This window comes from Canis aureus, chromosome X (assembly GCF_053574225.1).
Source record: "Canis aureus isolate CA01 chromosome X, VMU_Caureus_v.1.0, whole genome shotgun sequence".
Lineage (NCBI taxonomy): Eukaryota > Metazoa > Chordata > Mammalia > Carnivora > Canidae > Canis > Canis aureus.
Window position 1 is genome coordinate 86,986,646 of NC_135649.1, and position 24,002 is coordinate 87,010,647.

Sequence of the window (24,002 nt, forward strand, 5' to 3'; positions counted from 1 at the left end):
CCAGAAGACCAGTTAGAAGGACTGGGAAAGAGCAAGTTCTTCACTGAACAGTGCTGGAAAGCTCCAAGGGAAGTCGAGGGATTTAGAGTACATAGAACCAGAGGATACCCCTCTTTATTTTTTGTTTTTGTTTTTGTTTTTTCTTCCTTTTTCCAGTACAACTTGTTTTTAGCCACTCTGCAGTGAGCAAAATGACTAGAAAGAGAACTCACCACAAAAGAATCAGAAACAGTTCTCTCTGCCACAGAGTTACAAAATTTAGATTACACTTTGATGTCAGAAAACCATTTCAGAAGCACAATTATAAAGCTACTGGTGGCCCTGGAAAAAAGCATAAAGGATTTAAGAGACTTCATGAAGCCTGCAAATTTAGATCTAATCAGGCTGAAATTAAAAATCAATTGAATGAGATGCAATCCAAACTGGAGGTCATAACGACGAGAATTAATGAGGTAGAGGAAAGACTGAGTGACATAGAAGACAAGTTGATGGCAAGGAAGGAAGCTGAGGAAAAAAGAGAAAAACAATGAAAAGATCATGAGGAAAGGTTAAGGGAAATAAATGACATCCTCAGAAGGAAAAATCTACGTTTAATTGGGATTCCAGAGGGCGCTGAAAGGGACAGAGGACCAGAAAGTGTATTTGAACAAATCATAGCTGAGAACTTCCCTAACTTAGGGAGGGAAACAGGCACTCAGATCCAGGAGATAGAGAGATTGCCCCCCTAAAATCAATAAAAACCATTCAACACCTTGACATTTAATAGTGAAACTTGCAAATTCCAAAAATAAAAAGAAAATTCTTAAAGCAGCAAGAGACAAGAGATCCCTAACTTACATGGGGAGAAGTATTAGATTAAGAGCAGACCTCTCCACAGAGAACTGGCAGGCTAGAAAGGGCTGGAAGGATATATTCAGGGTCCTAAATGAGAAGAACATGCAGCCAAGAGTACTCTATCCAGCAATGCTTTCATTCAGAATAGAAGGAGAGATAAAGAGCTTCCAAGATAGGCAGAAACTGGAGGAATATGTGACCACCAAACCAGCTCTGCAAGAAATATTAAGAGGGACTCTGTAAAAGAAAGAGGAAGCCAAAAGAAATAATCCACAAAAACAGGGACTGAATAGGTATTATGATCACACTAAATTCATATCTTTCAATAGTAACTCTGAACGTGAATGGGCTTAATGATCCCATCAAAAGACGCAGGGTTTCAGACTGGATAAAAAAGCAAGACCCATCTATGTCCTGTCTACAAGAGACTCATTTTAGACCTAAGGACACCTACAGCCTGAAAATGAAAGGTTGGAGAACCATTTACCATTCAAAAGATCCTCAAAAGAAAGCAGGGGTAGCAATCCTCATATCAGATAAATTAAAATTTATCCCAAAGACTGTAGTAAGAGATGAAGAGGGACACTATATCATACTTAAAGGATCTATCCAACAAGAGGACCTAAGAATCATGAATATGCCCCTAATGTGGGAGCTGCCAAGTACATCAATCAATTAATAACCAAAGTTAGGACATACTTAGATAATAATACACTAATAGTAGGAGACTTCAACACGGCGCTTTCTGCAAATGACAGATCTTCTAAGCACAACATCTCCAAAGAAACAGGAGCTTTAAATAATACACTGGACCAGATGGATTTCACAGATATTTACAGAACTTTACATCCAAATACAACTGAATACATTCTTCTCAAGTGCACATGGAACTTTCTCCAGAATAGACCACATGCTGAGTCACAAATCAGGTCTTCACTGATAACAAAAGATTGGGATTGTCCCCTGCATATTTTCAGACCATAATGCTTTGAAACTTGAACTCAATCACAAGAAGAAATTTGGAAGAAATTCAAACATGTGGAGGTTAAAGAGCATCCTGCTAAAAGACAAAAGGGTCAACCATGAAATTAGAGAAGACTTAAAAGATTCATGAAAACTAATGAGAATGAAGATAAAACCGTTCAAAATCTTTGGGATACAGCAAAAGCAGTCCTGAGGGAGAAATATATCGCAATACAAGCATCCTTCAAAAAATTGGAAAAAACTCAAATACACAAGCTAACCTTGCACCTAAAGGAACTGGAGAAAGAACAGCAAATAAAACTTACACGAAGCAGAGGAAGAGAGTTAATAAAGATTCAAGCAGAACTCAATGAAATAGAGACCAGAAGAACTGTAGAACAGATAAACAACCCAGGATTTGGTTCTTTGAAAGAATTAATCAGATAAACCATTAGCCAGCCTTATTAAAAAGAAAAAAGACTCTAATTTAAAAAATCATGAATTAAAAAAGAGAGATCACAACCAATGCCAGGGAAATACAAACGGTTTTAAAAACATATTATAAGCAGCTATATGCCAATAAATTAGGCAATCTAGAAGAAATGGACGCATTTCTGGAAAACCACAAACTACCAAAACTGGAACAGGAAGAAATAGAAAACCTGAACAGGCCGATAACCAGGGAGGAAATTGAAGCAGTCATCAAAAACCTCCCAAGACACAGAAGTCCAGGGCCAGATGGCTTCCCAGAGGAATTCTATCAAATGTTTAAAGAAGAAACAATACCTATTCTACTAAAGATGTTCCAAAAGATATAAAGGGATGGAGTACTTCCAAACCCGTTTTATGAGGCCAGCATCACCTTAATTCCAAAACCAGACAAAGACCCTACCAAAAAGGAGAATTACAGACCAATATCCCTGATGAACACAGATTCAAAAATTCTCCATGAGATACTAGCCAATAGGATCCAACAGTACATTAAGAAGATTATTCACTGTGACCAAGTGGGATTTATCCCCAGGATACAAGGCTGGTTCAACACTGGTAAAGCAATTAACATGATAGATCATATCAACAAGAGAAAAAACAAGAACCATATGATCCTCTCAATAGATGCAGAGAAAGCATTTGACAAAATATAGTGTCCATTCCTGATCAAAACTTTTCAGAGTGTAGGAATAGAGGGAACATTCGTCAGCATCTTAAAAGCCATCTACAAAGAGCCCAAAGCAAATATCATTCTCAATGGGAAACACTGGGAGCCTTTCCCCTAAGATCAGGAGCAAGACAGGGATGTCCACCCTCACCACTGCTATTCAACATGGTACTAGAAGTCTTAGCCTCAGCAGTCAGGCAACAAAAAGAAGTAAAAGGCATTCAAATTGGCAAAGAAGAAGTCAAACTCTCCCTCTTCGCCGATGACATGATACTCTACATAGAAAACCCAAAAGACTCCACCCCAAGATTGCTAGAACTCATACAGCAATTCGGCAGTGTGGCAGGATACAAAATCAATGCCCAGAAATAAGTGGTATTTCTATATACTAACAATGAAACTGAAGAAAGAGAAATTAAGGAGTCAATCCCATTTATAATTGCACCCGGAAGCATAAGATACCGAGGAATAAACCTAACCAAAGAGGTAAAGGATCTATACCCTAAAAACTACAGAACACTTCTGAAAGAAATTGAGGAAGACACAAAGAGATGGAAAAATATTCCATGCTCATGAATTGGAAGAATTAATATTGTGAAACTGTAAATGTGACCCAGGGCAATTTACACATTTAATGCAATACTTACCAAAATACCATGGACTTTCTTCAGAGAATTGGAACAAATCATCTTAAGATTTGTGTGGAATCAGAAAAGACCCTGAATAACCAGGGAAATATTGAAAAAGAAAACCATAGCTGGGGGCATCACAATGCCAGATTTCAGGTTGTACTACAAAGCTGTGGTCATCAAGACAGTGTGGTACTGGCACAAAAACAGACACATAGATCAATGCAACAGAATAAAGAACCCAGAAATGGGCCCTCAACTCTATGGTCAACTAATATTCGACACAGCAGGAAAGACTATCCACTGGAAAAAGGACAGTCTCTTCAATAAATGGTGCTGGGAAAATTGGACAGCCACATGCAGAAGAATGAAACTAGACCATTCTCTGACACCATACATAAAGATAAACTCAAAATGGATGAAAGATCTAAATGTGAGAAAAGATTCCATCAAAATCCTAGAGGAGAACAAAGGCAACCCCCCTTTTGAACTTGGCCACAGCAACTTCTTGGAAGATACGTCTATGAAGGCAAGGGAAATAAAAGCAAAAATGAATTATTGGGACGTCATCAAGATAAAAAGCTTCTGCACAGCAAAAGAAACAGTCAACAAAACTAAAAGACAACCTACAGAATGGGAGATGGTATTTGCAAATGACATATCAGATAAAGGGCTAGTATCCAAGATATACAAAGATCTTATTAAACTCAACAGCAAAGAAACAAACAGTCCAATCAAGAAATGGGTAAAAGACATGAACAGAAATCTCACAGAGGAAGACATAGACATGGCCAACAAGCACATGAGAAAATGCTCCGCATCACTTGCCATCAGGGAAATACAAATCAAAACCACAATGAGATACCACCTCACACCAGTGAGAATGGGGAAAATTAACAAGACAGAAAACAACAAATGTTGGAGAGGATGTGGAGAAAGTGGAATCCTCTTGCCCTGTTGGTGGGAATGTGAACTGGTGCAGCCACTCTGGACAAGTGTGTGGAGTTTCCTCAAAGAGTTAAAAATAGACCTGCCCTACGACCCAGCAATTGCACTGCTAGGGTTTTCCCCCAAAGATATAGATGCAGTGAAACGCAGGTACACCTGCACCCCAATGTTTTTTTTGCACCCCAGTGTTTATAGCAACAATGTCCACAATAGCCAAACTGTAGAAGGAGCCTCGTGTCCATCGACAGATGAGTGGATAAAGGAGATGTGGTCTCTGTTTACAATGGAATATTCCTCAGCCATTAGAAACGACAAATACCCACCATTTGCTTCAACTTGGATAGAACGGAGGGTATTATGCTGAGTGAAATAAGTTAGTTGGAGAAGGACAGACATTACATGGTCTCATTCATTCGGGAAATATAAAAACTAGTGAAAGGGAATAAAGGGGAAAGGAGAGAAAATGAGTGAGAAATATCAGTGAGGGTGAGAGGACATGAGAGACTCCTAACTCTAGGAAGCGATCAAGGGATGGTGGAAAGGGAGGTGGGCGAAGGAACGGGGTGACTGGGTGACGGGCACTGAGGGGGGCACTTGACAGGATGAGCACTGGGTTTTATGCTATATGTTGGCAAACTGAACTCCAATAAAAATATACCAAAAAAAGGTGTTTTTTAACATCCAAATACTTTGAGATTTTTCCAGGTGTCCTCTTCTGTTGTTTTCTCTTTTAAATTACATTGTGGTCTGAGAACATACTTTGTAGGATTTCTTTCTTTCTTTCTTTCTTTCTTTCTTTCTTTCTTTCTTTCTTTCTTTCTTTCTTTCTTTCTTCCTTCCTTCCTTCCTTCCTTCCTTCCTTCTTTCTTTCTTTCTTTCTTTCTTTCTTTCTTTCTTTTTTTAGTTTGTTAAGGTATATCTTATGGTTAAGAATGTGAGCTATCTTGGGGGATGTTCCTTGCAGGCTTGACAAGAATGTATATTCCACTGATGTTGAAGAGCATATTCTATTAATAACAGTTAGATCAAGTTGATTGCTACTGCTCTTCAAGTCACCTATATCCTTTTGATCTCCTACCTCCTTGACCTATCAAGTAGTTATAGAGGTATTGGTCTCCAACTTTAATACTGGATTTGTCTGTTTCTCCTGTCACTTTAATAAGTTTTGGCCTCCTACATTTTGGATGGTGCTCTGTTGTTATGTTCATATATACTTAGGATTGTTCTGTCTTTTGGAGAACTGACTCCTTTGTTATTATGTCTTCTCTTTTTATTTATTTTTATTTATTGTATTTTAGATTTTTATTTATTTATTCATGAGAAACACAGAGAGTAGAGAGAGAGAGAGGCAGAGACACAGGCAGAGGGAGAAACAGGCTCCATGCAGGGAACCCGACATGGGACTTGATCCCGGGCCTTCAGGACCACACCCTGGGCCAAAGGCGACACTAAACCGCTGAGCCACCCGGGTTGCCCTGTCTTCCTCATTTAAAAAAAGATTTTATTTATTTATTTGAGAGAGAGAGAGAGAGAAAGCAAGAGAACATGAGCAGGGGGAGCAACAGAGGGAGAGGGAGAAGCAGGCTCCTTGTTGAGTCGGGCGACTAATGTGGGGCTTGATCCCAGGACCCTGGGATCATGACCTGAGCTGAAAGCAGACACTGAACCAACTGAGCAACCCAGGTTCCCCTATGTATTCCTCTTTTATGCCTCACAAATTTCCTTGCTCTGAAGTCTACTTTGTGTCAAATCAACATGGCTACCACAGCTTTCTTGTATTAGTTTTAGTGTAATGTACTATTTTTCTTCTTTTCTTTAAAGTATCACAGTCTGAGTATTTAAAGTAGACCAATTGTGTGGTTCTGCCTTTCCAAGAAAAGCCATTGCTTTTTGGTGTGCTTAGTTTGCTTTTTGTTGTAAGGAGTGATGTGATGACTTCCAAGCTTTTTATATGTCAGAGCTGAAACCAGAAGTCTTACTAGTCTTTTTAAAAATCAACATCTTGGGGCACCTGGGTGGCTCAGTCAGTTAAGTGTCTGACTTGATTTTGGCTCAGGTCATGGTCTTGGGGTCCTGAGATCGAGCCCCACATTGGGCTCTGCACTCAGCATAGAATCTGCTTGTCCTTCTTGCTCTGCTCCTCCCCCACTCTGTCTCTGTCTCTGTCAAATGAATAAATAAATGAATAAAATCTTAAAAAAAATTAAAGCATCTTCTTACCATCTTCTTCCTCTCCAACCTGTATAAAAATCCTTCCCTTTTTTTCTCATAACCTCTTTCAGGGGGCTTTCTCAGCAGAGTTGTTTGACCTCTGAGAATACTGGAATAGTGTTTTGTTCTTTATATCACAGCTATTTGATTCTTGAAATTCACAGAGGGCTGTACCATCTCACTCTCTACCCGGAAATTCTACTAATTCTCACATCTGGTCCCAACAATGACGTCAGCATCACTCATGCCTTTGTACAACATTCATATATACTTTCTTGTAAAGATTCCACTGTGTTTTCTTTTCTTTTGGTTTACTTTGGAAGAGCTCCAGAATATCAGTCAAGTTGTATGAATCCCAACTGAGAACCTAATTTAAATTCCTTCTCGTGGGGTCCTGAAGGGCATAAAAAGTAAGAGTCTAGAAATTGGGGAAGGTGAGCATCCAATTTCAATGTTTCCAACAGTTAGGATATGATGGCCTGTACAGATCACAGTAGATGACAGATAATGGTATAGATTTTCACATAATCAGAAGTATGGTGGGAGACAGTACAAAGTTGAGCAGGCTGGGATTGAGCAACATCTCAAGAACACAGCTTAAAAAATTCTTTCTATTTTGTCAAAACTAGTGTGTTGGGGGTTGCTTCTTCATTTCAAGATGGCTGCCCCATCTGCATCTTTCTCTCTCTCTCTTTTTCAGGCAGTTGACATCTTTATTGCTTTGGAAGTGGGAGGCAGGTGCTCAGGAACTCTTGGTAGGTCAGGCCACTTCTTTACCATCACAGGCTTCTGGCTGTGCAGTATGGCTCTGGTTGTGCGAATGGCAACCACGTGCAGATCTGGGGGTAAATGTTCTTGTGGATCATGGGCCTGATGCTGCTTAGAGTGGCCTGGGCATTCTGGTTCATGGTGGTCTGCAATTAGGAGGTGGTGGGATCTCAGTTTCATGAGCACCACTGTCAGTCCCAGGCCCCATGCCCACAATCTAGCTTTGTATCAGCCCATTGTTACAGAAGGAGTTGAGAACCTTCAGGTTATTTGGGTCGATGCTGAATGTCTGTTTGTTCCTCTTCATCAGGAAGCTGGAGCAGTTCTGCAGGGACCATCCATTGCAGGTAAGTGGACATGGTGGTAGCTCCTTTCACTATGGCAACCAGAAATGGAAAGTGCATCTGTCACTTAACAGGAAGGAAAAAGAAGTGCCCCTATTAAGCTCTTTGTTTATAACCAGTTATAGCACATGGGTACCCCTCTTGGAAGAGAGACAAGAAGTGAGTGTAGCCTTTCTAGGAAATGTGCTATGGAGAAGGAATTGAAGATGAGTGTGAAGAAATGCATAGTGGCAGCCTCTATCAACTGGCTTACCTAAGTTTCAGAAACAATATACTGTGTCATTTGGTCCTTATCACAACTCTCTGTCATACAAACTGGATGGTTGACAGTCTGATATGAATTGAGGGGCAGGTGTTCATACTTCTATATCATTATTTTTCTTCCTTCTTGTCTTTCAAGACCTATTTCACAGTTCTATTCCTCCATGAAACTGGGCCATGCCAGTCTCTTTTCATGGAGAAACTCTTATTTTCTAGGCTAGCATTTTAAATAACACTATATTGTAAGTTTTGATATCTACTCAAAGAGACTCCTTTTTTTCTGTTGATAACTTATTCATGCAGTTCCTGGTGATGTTAATGATAATCATTGTGTATTTTCAAGAATAGAATACAATTTACCCTAAAAATAACTCTGAAAAATATCTCTGATTCAATCCTTCAGTAATCCTACCCTGAAAAAAATTCAATTGTGCCCCTTATTTCTTGTTTTTACTCTTTTTGTCATCAAGGATAAATATTGACAAAGGGTAAGTATTTTGACATAAGAAAAAGAGATGAAATCTCATAGACAAAAAGGCAAAGGATGGAATAGTCGATTTACAAAAAAAGATATATAAGTGGAAAGTGAGGAGCATCTGGATGGCTCAATTGGTTAACTATCCAACTCTTGATTTTGGTTCAGGGCATGATCTCAGGGTCGTAAGATCAAGCCCCAGTGGGGCTCCATGCTCAGCATAGAGTTTGCTTGTCTGTTTTCCTCTGCTCCTCTGCCCACTTGTTCTCTCTCTCTCTCTCAAATAAATAAATAAAATCTTTTAAATGGAAAGTGAGCATATGAAAATGTTCAATTTAAGAGATAATAAAAGAAATGCAAATTAAACAATGAAATTGTTTCATCCATAAATTTGCAAATTATAAAATATTAACACCCAGCTTTAACTAAAGTTGAATGCATTAAATTGCCTCATATGGGCCCGATATAAATTAGTATAAGTTGACACAAGTTTACCGGAGGGCAATATGAAAATTTGTGTTAAGATACTTAAAAATATTCACAGTGCATGAGCCATCAACTTCACTTCTTTAATGGATCTTCAGGAAATTAAGACAAATGTCCACTGGGATATAGCCAAAGTATAATATTTTCAGTGTTACTGATGACAAAATGTTTATAGTATGTATGCATGTGTGTATATGGAAGGAGACTAAATAACACAGAACAGAAATTTGTTTAAACCTATTTATATAAAAACTATTGTAATATATATATGGAATCAGACCTAGTTCCCATAGGAAACAGAGATGGTACACTTGAAATAGGATAATTCGAAGGGTTTATTTACATGCAGGAACATAAGGCTAGTAGCAGACAAGATATTATTATTTTAACCTTGAAAGCATAAGAGAAAGGGAAAAAAATGTTGTGTAGAGTTGGTTGCTTTTTTTATTTTTAAAGAAGTCATTCTTTTTTTTTTTTTAAGTGAGGGAAGGGAAGAGGGGTCCAGGGAGAGAGAGAATCTCAAGCAGGCTCCATGCCCAGCATGGATCCCTTTGTGGGGCTCAATTGAACAGCCCTGAGATCAAGACCTGAGCAGAAATTCAGAGTCAGATGCTTAACTGATTGAGTCACCCACATGCCCCAAGAGTTAGTTGATCTTAAAAGCAGTCATGAGTGACCTTTGGATGAGGAAAATAGCCAGCTCCAGGCAACCTTTCAGGGAGAAAACCAAGGGAATAAATCCCCAGTCTCACACCCCCCTCCCTTCCCTGCATTCTAATGCCAGGGCTCCCCACTGGTGTAACCCAACAGGAGCCCTTTGGGATGGTCCATGTAGGCCAGCTTGTAATTATGAGAGTCTTATGGTGGTGGTGGGGGGGACAGTGGGGAATGAGAAAAGGTAAAAAATAGTGGAAAATGGTATGGAAAGGGTGCCAAACAGAAGCATCTCCAACAGTCCACTCCTTTTGGTTTGCAATATCCACTTTTGTATTTCATTGGAATAAAATCTTCATTTTCCTAACAGAGGAATTATACGAAGTCCCATTAGTTGTTGTATCATGGCAGGATGATAAAAAATTTCTTGATATTCTTACCTAACGTATAAAACATTAGGTAATTCCAGAGTTCACATAATATAGTGTGGCAAAAGAGATTAGTTACACAAAACATAGCTGTATTCGATTCCACTTCTTTAAATGGTTATGCGGGCTAGGTTGATTATCATAGCTTCCTTCTTCTACAACACATTACATGTGGTCTTCTCCTTTGCTGGTGTGTCAGCTGGATGGTAATCTTTCCTGGGGGTTATTCAAAATTTTATCCCTAAAGGATTTGAGTCTTTGATGTCTAATTTTTACTGCCATGATGTAATTTTTCATGGATCAGGACTATTGAGTATGGTCAGCTAAAATGTGCCATAGTGAATGCCCCGAGTTTCAACATGGATGGTCCTTTTAGCCTTTATTGTGTAGTAACAGCCAAATTTCTCCCTGGTAATCAGAATAAATCACTTACCCAGTACAGTGATCCTCTTCCATGGCTGTTGGTTCAGTGGCACAAGAAGCCCCAAATGGCCAGGTATCAGTGTCAGCTTCCACACCTGGGACTGTACCTCTCTTCTCTGATGCAGGGGTTTCTCTTTAGGCTGCTAGGATATCCACTTTCACTGAACTCAAGTTTGTAGTAATTGGAACAATAATAATTCCAGTTATTAGATACAATAGTTAGTTAGAGGGGTCATGCATATTTATGCCCATTGGTTTCTGGACTCCTTCAAATATGAGGGAGAGAGCACCATATATTGACAGGTGCTGAGGTGTTTTCCCTCAGCTGGTGCTATAATTGAAGCTTTAGCAGTCCACTGCACCCTACATAAAGCCAGCTGCTTTTTGGAGAAGGAGCACCTGGTAAGGCCTGTGAGCACTATGCCCATTATCTATGGGCACTGGAAAACATTATTGCACTTTGGAGAGATCATAAAAGGGATTGAGTGAAAGATTGCATAGTGAAGGTGAAACTCCAATCCTCCCATCACCAGAACGAAGACCACCAGCCTCAGACTCCCCTGGCAGCGATTCAAAGATTATTTGCTAAGACTGAACTTCTCTATAGAGAAGATCCACAAATACTGACATCTGCAGGGTATTCAGTGAAACATTTGTTTGGCCATTTGATTATGTAATTGTGAATTCCATTGGCAGACAAAGCCTACCCATGGAGAAAAGAACTTCTGATCAGCTTTTTGTTATCTCAGCTTTAAATATGAATGGGCTACCTAGAATCACCAAATGTTTGGAGGATGATATGGGCACAGCAAAAGAGACCAAAGAAATTGAGATAATGCAGAGAATAGAAGAACTTAACTTGTATCATCATGGATTAAGAATAAGTTTCTGGAGAGGTGCCTGGTTGGCTCAGTTGGTAGAGCATGTGACTTGATCTCAGGGCTGTGACTTCAATCCTCATGTTGGGTGTGGAGCCTACTTAAAAAAATAAAAATTAAAAGAATGAGTTCTTGGAAGTGAAAATATGATTAAAAATAAGAAATTTGATTGAAAGATTGGAATATTCAGTCATTGAAATATCCTAGAAATTGAAATTAAAAAATGAAATTGTTTACAATAAAGACAAAAGATTTTTTACAAAGTAAAAAGTAGAACAGGCAAATAAGGGCTTCTGAAAGTGATCATTTTCTTCCCAGAATAATTTTTTCCTGCGTTACATAAGAAATAATGCAAGAACATTACCCAGAATTGAGTCTCCAAACTGCAAGAGCCCCACAAGAGCCCAGCATGATGAATGAAAAAAAAAAAAAAAAAGGTCTATTGCAGTGTATTTTATTTGGAACCTCAGGAGTCTAGAAATAAAGAAGAGGATCCTAAATTAGTACAGAAAAAAAACCCCAACTAGATCACCTACAAAGTATATGAAATAAGGATAACTTTTGACTTCTCTGCAACATTAGAAGTTGTAAAACAGTGGAATCATATTTAAAACAGAGAAAACAAAAGCTATATGTATACTTAGACATACTTAGCATGTATACATATACTTACTTATATGTATACGCCTGAGTGGCTCAGTGGTTGACAGGTTGAGCATCTGCCTTCAGCTGGGGGGTGGGAGGGTGATCCTGGGGTCTGGGGATTGAGTCCCACATAGGGCTCCCCGCAGGGAGCCTGCTTCTCCCTTTGTGTCTCTGCCTCTTTCTGTGTCTCTCATGAATAAATAAAATCTTTTAAAAAATCAGATGTGTAGACTGGATTGAATAAACTTTGAGAATACTGCTAATTTATTCTTTCAAGAGTGTTAGCTGTCTTGCAATTGGCCACAATGTAGAATATTTCCTTGCATAGAGGCATGAAAATTGTAAGACCATTAGTATTAGGTATAATTCTCCTCCAAAACAGCAAAATGGAATTAAAATAAAAATGTTCTCCATTTATTCATTGCTGATTGAATACCAGGCATTTTACATAATTAGCAAATGATTATCACAATAACCCTTCATGTTAGTTCAGGCATAGAAACTGAGATTCAAATTAATTAGTGGCAGAGAGGGGCTTTGAAATAAATCAGTTTTACTACAAAATCCAGAGTGCTCTCTCTAAGCTAACCTGCTCCTTGACCCTAAAATACAAACAGATCCCAAGCTGTTTAGGCTTTTGCACATATGAGAAAATGAAGAAAATACATTTTTAGTGGATACAGTTTCAGACTCCAAGAATCTTCCATTTGACACTAGATGATGATGATGATGATGATGATAATAAAAACACTATTCTAAGACAAAGTCTAGGCATTAGGTTGAAAATCTGCAGCCTGTAAACACTGGAAATATCCTTATTTCCCTCTTTTTTTCAGAGTACTAATCCTTGAGCAGACCATCTTTAGTGGGTACCTGACAACTCAGCAAGGGACATCTAAAAAATCCTGAAATAAATAGAACTCATTGTTTTAGAATCTTAGTTTTAGTTAATGGAGAATAATTAAAGACATTATTTGCTATTTTAAACAAAAAGATTATGGAGTAGTTTGCAACATTTACTCCAATTTTATTTTATTTTTATTTTATTTTTTTAAAGATTTTATTTATTTATTCATGAGAGACACAGAGAGAGAGAGAGGGAGGCAGAGACACAGGCAGAGGGAGAAGTAGGCTTCATGCAGGGAGCCCGACGTGGGATTCAATCCCGGGTCTCCAGGATCACACCCTGGGCTGAAGGCGGCGCTCAACCGCTGAGCCACCTGGGCTGCCCCATTTACTCCAATTTTAAAGATAAAAAACCCACAAGGTTTCTATTACCCTTGGGACTTGTAGTTGGCTTCTCGAAAACTGAATTCAAAACAAACTGAATTCTTTGGGCTTTCTTTTTCTTCTCCTATGACATTGTTGAAGGACTCTTCAGTGGACAACTTAGATGCTCTGGTGGGCCTGTAAGCTTAGGTGTAAGGCCAAGTGCATCCTTGTTCAAGGTTTGTCTCGTGCTCATACTAGCCCTGTGAACCTGGAGAAATTTCTTAACTCCTCTGAGACTCTGTTGTGAAGTAGGGAGAATACTAGGCATTTCACAGAGTTGGTGATAGATTACATGGCATAATAAATGTAACGTGCCTAGTACCTAGCAAATATTCAATATATGTTAGAGCTTTCCTCTTCTCTCCCCACTTTCCATTTACATTTCTCCTTTAAAGTGCTACAAAATGCAAATTCACCTGGATGCCTGCTCTGGTCTCACAGAAATCTCAAGATGGAACAATTCAACTAATCTTCTAGAACGAGCATTGTAACTCATCCTCTGAAAGGACCTTTGTTCAATTTATACATTCTAAAAGTAGTATTTCAAAAAGTTTTTATAAATAACTCCTTTTAGGGATCCCTGGGTGGCGCAGCGGTTTGGCGCCTGCCTTTGGCCCAGGGCGCGATCCTGGAGACCCAGGATCGAATCCCACATCAGGGTCCCGGTGCATGGAACCTGCTTCTCTCTCTGCCTGTGTCTCTGCCTCTCTCTCTCTCATTCTGTGACTATCATAAATAAATAAAAATTAAAAATAAATAAATAAATAACTCCTTTTATTAAAAAAAGATTTTATTTATTTATTTGAGAAACAGTGAGAGAGCACAAGCAAGAGGAGCAGCAAAGGGAGAGGGAGAAGCAGGTTGCCCACTGAGTGGGGAGCCAGATGTGGGGAGCCGAAGGCAGACCCTCAACTGACTGAGCTACCCAGGTGCATTTCCTCTCTTCTTTATTACAAAAGATATATATTATATATGAAAAACATTATCCTTATTTGAAAGGCAAGAAAATCGTGGCTTAACAAAATAAGTGCCTTTCTCAAGGTTTCACAGTAAATATGGAACCTGGAACTAAGATTCCTGAAACAGAAGCCTGGGAAGCCTAAGTTTTGCATAAACCCCACCAATTTCCTCTTTATGTTTCTTCTTTCTGTATTGTCCTCCTTATCGTTTCCAGTACAATCCACTCCCTGGTTTACACCTTTATTCCTAATTGGCCAAATTACAAAATCTCCATCGCTGAGCCCTGAAATAGCTCTTGGCCAGCACAGAGGAATTAACCTTTTCCCAAAACAGTTGTGGATGGAGGTGTTCCAGTTCCTCCAACTAAATCACAATTGCAAAATAATTCAATTTCAAACATTTCCAAAAATCGGAGTTATTTTCTCATACCATTGATCACTTTATTATGCCAAGAATATTTAAAACCCATAGATAATATGAAAAATTATACTAAAGTTGACAATATTTTTCTTTTCCTACATATGTTAACCTTCCTAACCTAGTTTGATAATTCTGCATAAGGAAAAATTTATTAGAGCTGCATATTCCTTGTCTTTTCCTTCATACTCTTTGGAGCTGATATGAAATAAGGAAATGTCCCAAGGTTAGAAGACAGGAAGGTAAAAGAAAAACAAGTGCTCTAGTCAATCTACTGACTAGTCGGTGAATTCTTTTGTAATTAGAAATTGGCTGTGTAATTTCCCTTTGAGGAAACGTAATCATGTATTTCTTGGAGCAGAGGTTCGATTTGGAATCCCCTCATTAAATTGCATCTCTGAATTTTGCTAATTTCATGACTCATCAGCATATCTGGCATCCAGAAAATTTTAGGTACATTTTGAATTTAGGAAGGAAAAAGAAAAGAACACCTCCCCCTCCCCAGACCCATATCTTCTCGATGGCTAAGTAGCAAAGTGTAGTAGATTCTAAAGCAAATCCTAGCACTCAAATGTAAAAATGTCCATTTCTGCTTTGAAGGCATTAAAGGTAAATCGAAGAGAGAATGTTAGCATTTCATCTTTTTTCTTGCTTATTGTCACAGCCCATGCAGAGTGTCTAAATTTGCTGCAACTATTATTTTACCTGGACCATTGAGTTGAAACAGTAGGGCAACAGTTTCTTCCTTAAAGGGAGTTGGATATTGGTTATCATCAGAAAGTAAAAGGTACAGATCTATTCTCTGAGATTAGAATTTAGCAAAATGTCCTAGTTATTGAACTATTTTAAAATTTAGCTGAATTTAGCATAATTTAGCATAACTTAATCTAGATCTTCAGAACAATACTCAGAAGAAATAACAAGCTCTCGAAAAACATTTAAAAATAAGACTGGGTGCCCCAGTGTATAAAAGTCCCTAATTTCTCACAGAAGAAATGATTAGAAATCAAAATATTCCATTTGGTTTAATTGTTGATGCCCAGGGAACTATTTTGGGAATGGCAGGACTTGAAGGGTTAAAAGTGAACTATTACCCAAAACACACCGTGCAGACAGGTTTTTTTCTCATCATATAATCATCTCTGTTCTCCTCAACTCCTGTTTTTTTCTCTGAACATGCTGTTCTGTTCGTTCCCATGACAGTCACTCTGGGTACTTTAAATAAAGGAACTAATTAGATGCAATACATGGCTGAGAGTTTCCTGGGTGTTTGTTTTGTTGGGTTAGATTTTTCATTCATTTCGCAAATAATGACATTGTATCTACTAGCAGTGAGCCCTACAGGGAACAAAAAATTGAATGTGGCACCGACTTGTCCTGCAGAGACTCACATTGACCTGCTGGTCACCTTTTAAAAACTATTTGTCATAGTATTATTTTATTGTCAACAGTGATATCAACATCAAATTAGTCACTTTTAGTCTGGATCTTTTCCTTCTCTGACTGTATTAACAAATCTATTGCACTATCATCACCTGTTGCCTTCCCGGCAAATGTTAGGCCTTTAAAAACCGAAGAAAAAAAAGTAACAAAAGTATATGTAATTATTAACTTATATGTGGTTTTAATTAGACTTATCTGTATATTTAAATAAATGTTAACCATGGAGTCATAAAATGAATAATCTTCTTGATTCTTCTCTTCTGACTTCATTGATTGAACAAATATTTCTGAGCACCTGTTGCATCAGGGATCCTGTCACATTTCACTTTGCAACCTAAAGAATCGGCTCTTATTCCCTTGAAGAGCAGAAGAGAATTATATAGACAGAAAGTTTCTATCTGCTTTTTATGACTGTCATTGGATCTATTGGTTAAAGAACAGGATTGAATGTCATGCTTGCTTTTCTTTAAAAAATTGGTAAAGTGAGGAGAGTAATGAAAAGATATGTAAATAAGACACTACATTGCTGATGTAAGTACATTGATACAATTATGTTGGAATTTTTTTTGCTATTTTTTATAAAATGAAACATACATAAATCCTATAAACCAGTAATTCAACTCTTATTTCTATACCCAACAAAAATGCACACATATATTTATCAAAGGCCTATTCTGGGATTCTCATAGCACCACTATTAAGAATAGCTAAAGGGGGGCGGCCCAGGTGGCTCAGTGGTTTAGTGCGGCCTTTGGCCCAGGGCATGATCCTGGAGACCCAGGATCGAGTCCCACATCGGGCTCCCTGCATAGAGCCTGCTTCTCCCTCTGCCTGTGTCTCTGCCATTCTCTCTCTCTCTCATGAATGAATAAATAAAATAAAAATCTTAAAAAAAAAAGAATAGCTAAAGGGGCACCTGGGTGACTCAGTCTGCTGAGTGTCTGACTCTTGATTTTGGCTCAGGACATGATCTCAGGGTCATGAGATTGAGCCCTGGGTCAGATTCTGTGCTGGGCATGGAGCCTGCTTGAGATTCTTTCCCTCTTCCCATTGCCCTGCTTGCGTGTTGTCTCTCTCAGATAAATAAATAAATCTAAAAAAAATAGAATAGGGGCATCTGAGTGGCTCTATTGGTTAAGCATCTGCCTTCAGCTCAGGTTGTGATCCCAGAGCCCCAGGATCAAGCCCCGCATTGGGTTTCCTGCTCAGCAGGGAGTCTGCTTCTCCCTCTCCCTCTGCTCCTGTTCTCTCTCTCAAATAAATAAATAAAATCTTAAAAAAATGTAAAAGAATAACCAAACAATGGAAAGTACGCATGTGCCCATTAGCAGGGATGTGAAAACATGAAGATTTATTTATTTTACTAATTTGAGAGAGAGAAAGAGAGATAGCAGGGGGAAGGGCAGAGGGAGAAAGAGAATCTCAAGCAGTCTCCCCCTGCTGAGCACAGAACCCTACTCCTGGGTAATCTCAGGACCCTGAGAGCATGACCTGAGCTGACACCAAGAGTAGGATGCTCAACTGACTGAGCCACCCAGGTGCCCCAAGGGAAATAAATAAATAAACTGTGATATACTCACAAGATTGAATTGAATCTATGCAATAATAAGAATGAAAAATTTACAACCTAATGCATCAGCATGGATGAATTACACAAACAAAATGTTACATGAAAGGAACCAGAGCACAAAATATATAACCATATGATCACATTTATATAAAATCCCTAGGCAGACACAGCTAATCTTATTATTAGAAGTCAACATAGTGGTTTCCCTTGGGTAGTGGGGTGATTAGAAGAGATCGTGAGGCAGAAGCTTCTGGCTTATTGTTAAATTCTGTTTCTTGATCTTGGGGTGAATTACATGGGCGGATTAAGTAGGGGAAGTTCACTGAGCCAGTATGTTTTTCTATATGCAAATTGTACTTCCATAATAAGTTTAAAAGAAGACACTAAAGTAATCTTGCAAACCAGTAGGCCATACTGAGATTTACTGGTTCACTTAATTTACCTTACCTTTTATTCTTATATTTCTTTCTATTTACTGTCTAGTTTCATTTCAGTCTAAGGTGGGAGTGGAATTTTTACTGTATTCATTTTGAGGCTACGAGGCCAATTACACATTGTGGTTTAATTTGCACTGTGTGGTCTTACTTCCTTTCATCAAAACTTTCCGTTTATTGTTCCAGAATGCCAAGGTTTTTCATAAGCACTCTTATTATCAATCAGTGATGGGGAAAACTGTCAAAGTGAAGCAGAGTTAGTTGTGAGTCTGTAACTTTGACAAATGCCATTGCAGTCCAGCTCCCTGCTAATCACAGTTATGGATACTGCATCGAGAAATAGTCCTTGAAAATTAATTAAATTCTGTTATAGAGACTAAAATGAATGTAAAGGGCAGGGAGAAAAAACTAACACAAAGGGAATGACAAACAGCAGCTTATTGAATTGAAGAGATATCTTGCCGTGTAAACAGAGAGATAATGAAATGCACAGGAGACACTAAATTGGGAGGTGTTGCCTTGACCAGTGAGGACTGAGAAATCATTCTGTTGGACTTGGGAAGGTTAGAGTCAGGGCAGGAAATAAAATGAAATTCAACCAGAGGAAAATAGAAGCTGCTCTGCCTAAGAAAAGTAATCTGAAACACAAATATTCTATAAGAAAGAAGCTGGAAAGGCCAGTATCCTGAGAGAGGTTGAGGAGAGTAAAAGCATAAAGAATTAGGTAGCAATACCTAATAGGACTGCAGAGAGCACTAGAGATGGTTCTTAAGTCTTGTTTTCCTCTGAACCTCCATGGAACCTCTTTCAAGGTCAATAGTAGTTTGGTAAAACCCCCAAAAAACCACACACCAAAAAGACAAAACAAGATCCACAAAAAGACAACAAAACAAAAAACTGTAGAAATGGAAAAATGTTATGTGGAAATTACATGAAAACAAGCTTGTGTTTTGGGGGGAGGCAATTGGTTTTTTTTAAGATTTTTTTTTTATTTATTCATGAGAGATACAGAGAGAGAGAGAGAAGCAGAGACCCAGACAGAGGGAGAAGCAGGCTCCGTGCGGGGAGCCTGATGTGGGACTCGATCCCGGGACTCCAGGATCACGCCCTGGGCCAAAGGCAGGCGCTAAACCACTGAGCCACCCAGGGATCCCGGGGGGGAGGCAATTGTATCTCTGATCGTTGCCCAATTACTAGGAAGAAGACGGAAGCCCTCCTTTAAAAAAGTCACATGCCCATGTGCACACTTATAGTGCATTCGTGTGTGTGTGTGTGTGTGTTCATTCCTTGAGTTTCCTGTTTACCATTATGTTTACTCCTCTTCTTTGGAGCCCAAAAATTGTGATTTGGTCCTGCTCCCCTCCTCTTGACCTTAGCTCATCACACATAAAAGCCAGTCTCTGACAGTCTGGGATTTTGCCCTCCATTTTGTACTTTGTCTTTTGGTTACTGTATTTACTGAAACTGTGGATAATATAAGCTATTCCTGGATGCATGTTGTATATTCTATAAATAATTCATTGGATACATTACATGCTCTATTTTGTGTTAAAAACATTTCATTTGCTGATGGAAATTCCAGAACTAGCAAGATATCAATAAAACAAAGGCATGCAAATTTTAAAGCAAGCCACCCAGAATTACTAGGATTCTAACAAATTGAAAAGTTACTAGAGAGATGGTGACTTGAAAAGTTTTAAGGTATTTGTGAAATAATGTTGTAAATTCTGAAAAAATGAAGATGTAAATGTTTTGAAGTAGAAAAATGTTATCTCAGCCCAGTCTATTTAGACTAGGGAAGGCAGAGTAAATACAGACAACTTCAAGAGAAGGTATTTGACCTAAAATGAGAATACATAATGAAGATAATTTAAGGAGTTAAAAGCAATGGGAACCATGAAGGTAAAATGCATTTTCATACTTTTGCGTAAGCTCAAGGGCACCATTCCCAGAGTACAGTGATGTATTCCAGGGGGCGCCGTTCACATTATGGTCTAGGCTACTCCAAGAGGTGCCTAAGGACTTACAGGAGTGAAGAATAAAGATTTCCAATTCTGTAGAACTCCTAAGCATGTCTTAGGAATCAGAAGAGAAAGAGAGCTTGGACCTAATCCTGAGGGCGATGGGGAGCCACTAGAGGCCTGATACTTTCCATTTTACAAAGTTACACAAAAAGAAGAGAAAAATCATGAAAGAGAATGACTCTTGGGCAGAATAGTCTTTTTCGAAGTTGTTATAACTGCCATACTGAGAAAGGTTGAGAGCTGAAGGGTAAATGGGTAATGTTGGGGAAATATCTAAGAAGTAGTATTTACAGATTGGTCACCAAAAGGATATTGTTGTGGAAAATGGGTAGAAAGGGAATGCCAGAAGCTTCTAAGTCATATGGTTTGGTCAAGGAATACTGAAGAATATTTTAGGGGTTGTGGCTTGGACAGAGGATTGACTAGTTTTGGACAAGCTGCATTTTGGGTGTCTGGTGAATGTTTAGCCTTCATGTGACATTCTCTGATAGGGAAATAGAAATGCGGGCCAAAGGAAAAAGGGAGGGTCTTAAGTTGGAGACTGAGATTTAAGAGTATCGAAATAGTGCTCTTTGACATCATGGACTTGAATAAGATCTTGCATTGGAAAAGAGTAGCTAGAGTGGCTGACGATGAGGAAACGATTGGTAGAGAAAGTAAATCACAAATATCAGTCATGATTTCATGACAACATATAGGAGTAAGGATTATAACATCTACTCATCTTTCTTTTTTGTTGTATAAATTTAAATACTTTAACTAAATTCCCTTTTTTTCCCTTACCTTCTCTGTTGTAGAGAGTTTGTTGCTGGTTACTTTGGGAATTTATAATTGAGGATACCAAAACATGCACATCACTAGACATCTGGATGAGGAGTTGGAAGCAGTAACTGAAGGAAATACATTTTTAGTTGGAAGAGAAGCAGCACACATTGTATTTTTAAAGTAAACTCTATGGCCAACATGGGGCTTGAACTCACAACCCCGAGATCAAGAGTTGCATGCATTCCTGACTGAGTCAGCCAGGAGCCCCTTAGCATGTGGTGTTAGGTGAGGATTTTTTTCCCTTGGTGGTAAAAATATGGAGAAGGAAGGAAGGAAGGAAGGAAGGAAGGAAGGAAGGAAGGAAGGAAGGAAGGAAGGAAGGAAGGGAGGGAGGGAGGGAGGGAGGAAAGGGTATATGAGGATGGAGATATTAGACAGCCACAAGTGGGAACCATGGAGGGTCATTGTAATTTTGATGGCCCAGATTCCGAACTCCCTTCCTGTTTAGGATGAATCCAAAAGAGAGTTGATAAGACCCCAGCTCCCACTATCAAAACCTAGAAAGGGAAAGGAGTTTCTTTCCTCTCTTCTGGAAGATATACTCTGGTCCATTACAGAAACACAGTCCGCCAACTATTCCCTCCTAAAACGTTGATTCTTGAAGGGAAGTATAGTGGTGTAAGTCATTTGTAGTCTATCCTGGAGGGTGTGGCAGAAGGTGAGACCTGCCACTGGGCTGTAGAGATTGTGGTCAGCAGACAACCTCCAGTTGCCATCAACTTCAGAGTCTGTTGCAGTTGCAGAGAGCTACCTCGGTGAAGGTTGGACTCTTTCCTTGGCAGTCTGCGTCTGGTGACTAATCAGAGTGATTGTACCAAGGCAGCCTTTTTGACCCCATGCAAGACCATCTCATGGGCCTTATTTCCTCCTGAGCTGCTCCATGTTGGTCAAAGCTTTCCTGGCTCTGTATCACAATGCTTATTCTGCCCAATTCTGCTTTCTTTCTTTCTCTTTACAGTTTTTAATTTCTTTTTTTTTAAGATTTTATTTTTTTATTCATGAAAGACACAGCAAGGGAGGCAGAGACATAGGCAGAGGGAGAAGCAGGCTCCTTGCAAGGAGCCCTATGTGAGACTCAATCCTAGGACCCCTAGATCACGCCCTGAGTCAAAGACAGATGCTCAACTGCTGAGCCACCCAGGTGCCCCCAGTTTTTAATTTCTAATAAACATCTTTCACACCAGTTCCCATCTCAGTGGATGCCTCTGGTGAACCCGATCTGTGGCATTCCACTGGTATGGTGATGTGTGTCTAGTTCGCAGGCACCAGTGTTGAAGATCTGGGTAGAGCATTCCTATGATAGGACCTTGATTCCTTGTGTATTGGCTGAGGCCCATTCTTCAACATACTTACTGTTTAGTCTCTTGGTACTCTTATAGTAAATGTATTTTGCTGTTAATGATGGACAAAAGAGTCCAATCCAGGGACTCCTGGGTGACTCAGTGGTTCAGCATCTGCCTTCAGCTCAGGGTGTGATCCTGGAGTCCCGGGATTGGGTCCTGCATTGGGTTCCCCGCATGGAGCCTGCTTCTCCCTCTGTCTATGTCTCTGCCTCTCTCTCTCTCTCTCCCTCTCTCTGTGTGTGTGTGTGTGTCTCACAAATAAATAAATAAAATCTTTAAAAAAAACAGTCCAATCCATTTTTATTATTTGTGATGAACAACCTGGCTGGGGCAGTGTGTTTGAATTTTGAATAGTTTCAGTCATCCTGAAAGTGGATTTGTTTGTGTTTTGCCAAGAAATTTTGTCCTCACAAAGGTCTCTTCAGATATATTATCTTAAGAAATGAAACAAGGTAATTTTTTGACACAGTTTGAGAGGCAACTTAGTTTGGGCTCCTTTAAAGGCATCCTGAGACAAGGACTTGGGTGCAGGCACTTTATTTGGGAGTTGATCTCTGGAAGTGCAGAGTGAGAGTGCATTATTGAGGGACTCAGATTTGTGAGCAACTAGAGCTTTAATCTCACTGAGTGCTCTCTAAGGCACTCGTGAAACATGCTTCAGACCTGATTTTCCAGAGCATGGGAAGCTAATGTGACTGTCTCCCATTTTCCATCCTTCATTGATCAATGTTCTCTTTATTTTTTTGCCTAAAGAAATAAGAATTCCGGCAGGGCACAAAGATACCCACTTTCAAAGGAAAAATCCTGTGTGTTGTCGTATGTTGTTATTTGCTGGAGGCATTGTGGGTTGCCCATCAAAATGGATATCATGGGCTGGGGCTGGCATTGACAGCATCCTCTCACACCTGGCGGCAACTCTGGTGTTCAGGTGACAATCTCTGTCTCAATACATGGTTGGTGATGATGGGTATAAGCTGTTGGAGCCTGAGTGAAAGGTTATGGTGAGAAGCAGTTCAGGAAGCAAGGAGAACAGCATGCCAGTGAATCTTGGCAGTGCTTGTAAGGTCAGACAGAGAGATAAGTTGACCATTAGAAATTGGGAGCCAGAGGTTTCCGTGTTAAGGTTTGGAATTAGCTTGACTCAAAAGGGGGTGGGGGGATTGCAAGTATAAAGCAGGGTCTCAAGCTCAAGAGAATATCAGGATTCTAAAGAGATTGCTGGACCCAAACCAACGAGGAAGCCCAATTCTCAAATGGAGCTCACGAACCTAGGGAACACTGTAGGGATCCATGGTTATTGAATTTTGCCTGATGGCAGACTCCATTTGATGTAGGACTAGAGTGACTCAATCAGTTCCAAACCCATGTTAGTATTGATCTAAGCCTGCAGGTGGGTGTCAGTTGGTAGTACATAGGAGGGCGACAGGCAGTGAGGGGAGGTACTGGGGATGCTGAAACATCGAGTTCTAGCAGAGCCTCATATTTGTCACTAAAAAAGACTCTTGACATCTTTGAAGGGCTGAATTTTATCAGCCATCATATTTTTCCAATTGAGTCACAGGCTCATATAGCCCTAGAATGTTAGTGTAAGTAATTAATGCCCATAAA

The 24,002-nt window shown here is 39.4% G+C and overlaps 1 protein-coding gene and 1 pseudogene across 16 annotated transcripts in view; one reads left to right on the forward strand and one right to left on the reverse strand.

The window, feature by feature from the left end:
• Positions 1-24,002, forward strand: part of LOC144308397 (uncharacterized) — a 469,309-nt gene that overhangs the window by 224,699 nt on the left and 220,608 nt on the right. The gene's annotated exons all lie outside the window — the stretch shown is intronic.
• Positions 7,441-7,871, reverse strand: LOC144308933 (large ribosomal subunit protein eL28 pseudogene; annotated as a pseudogene).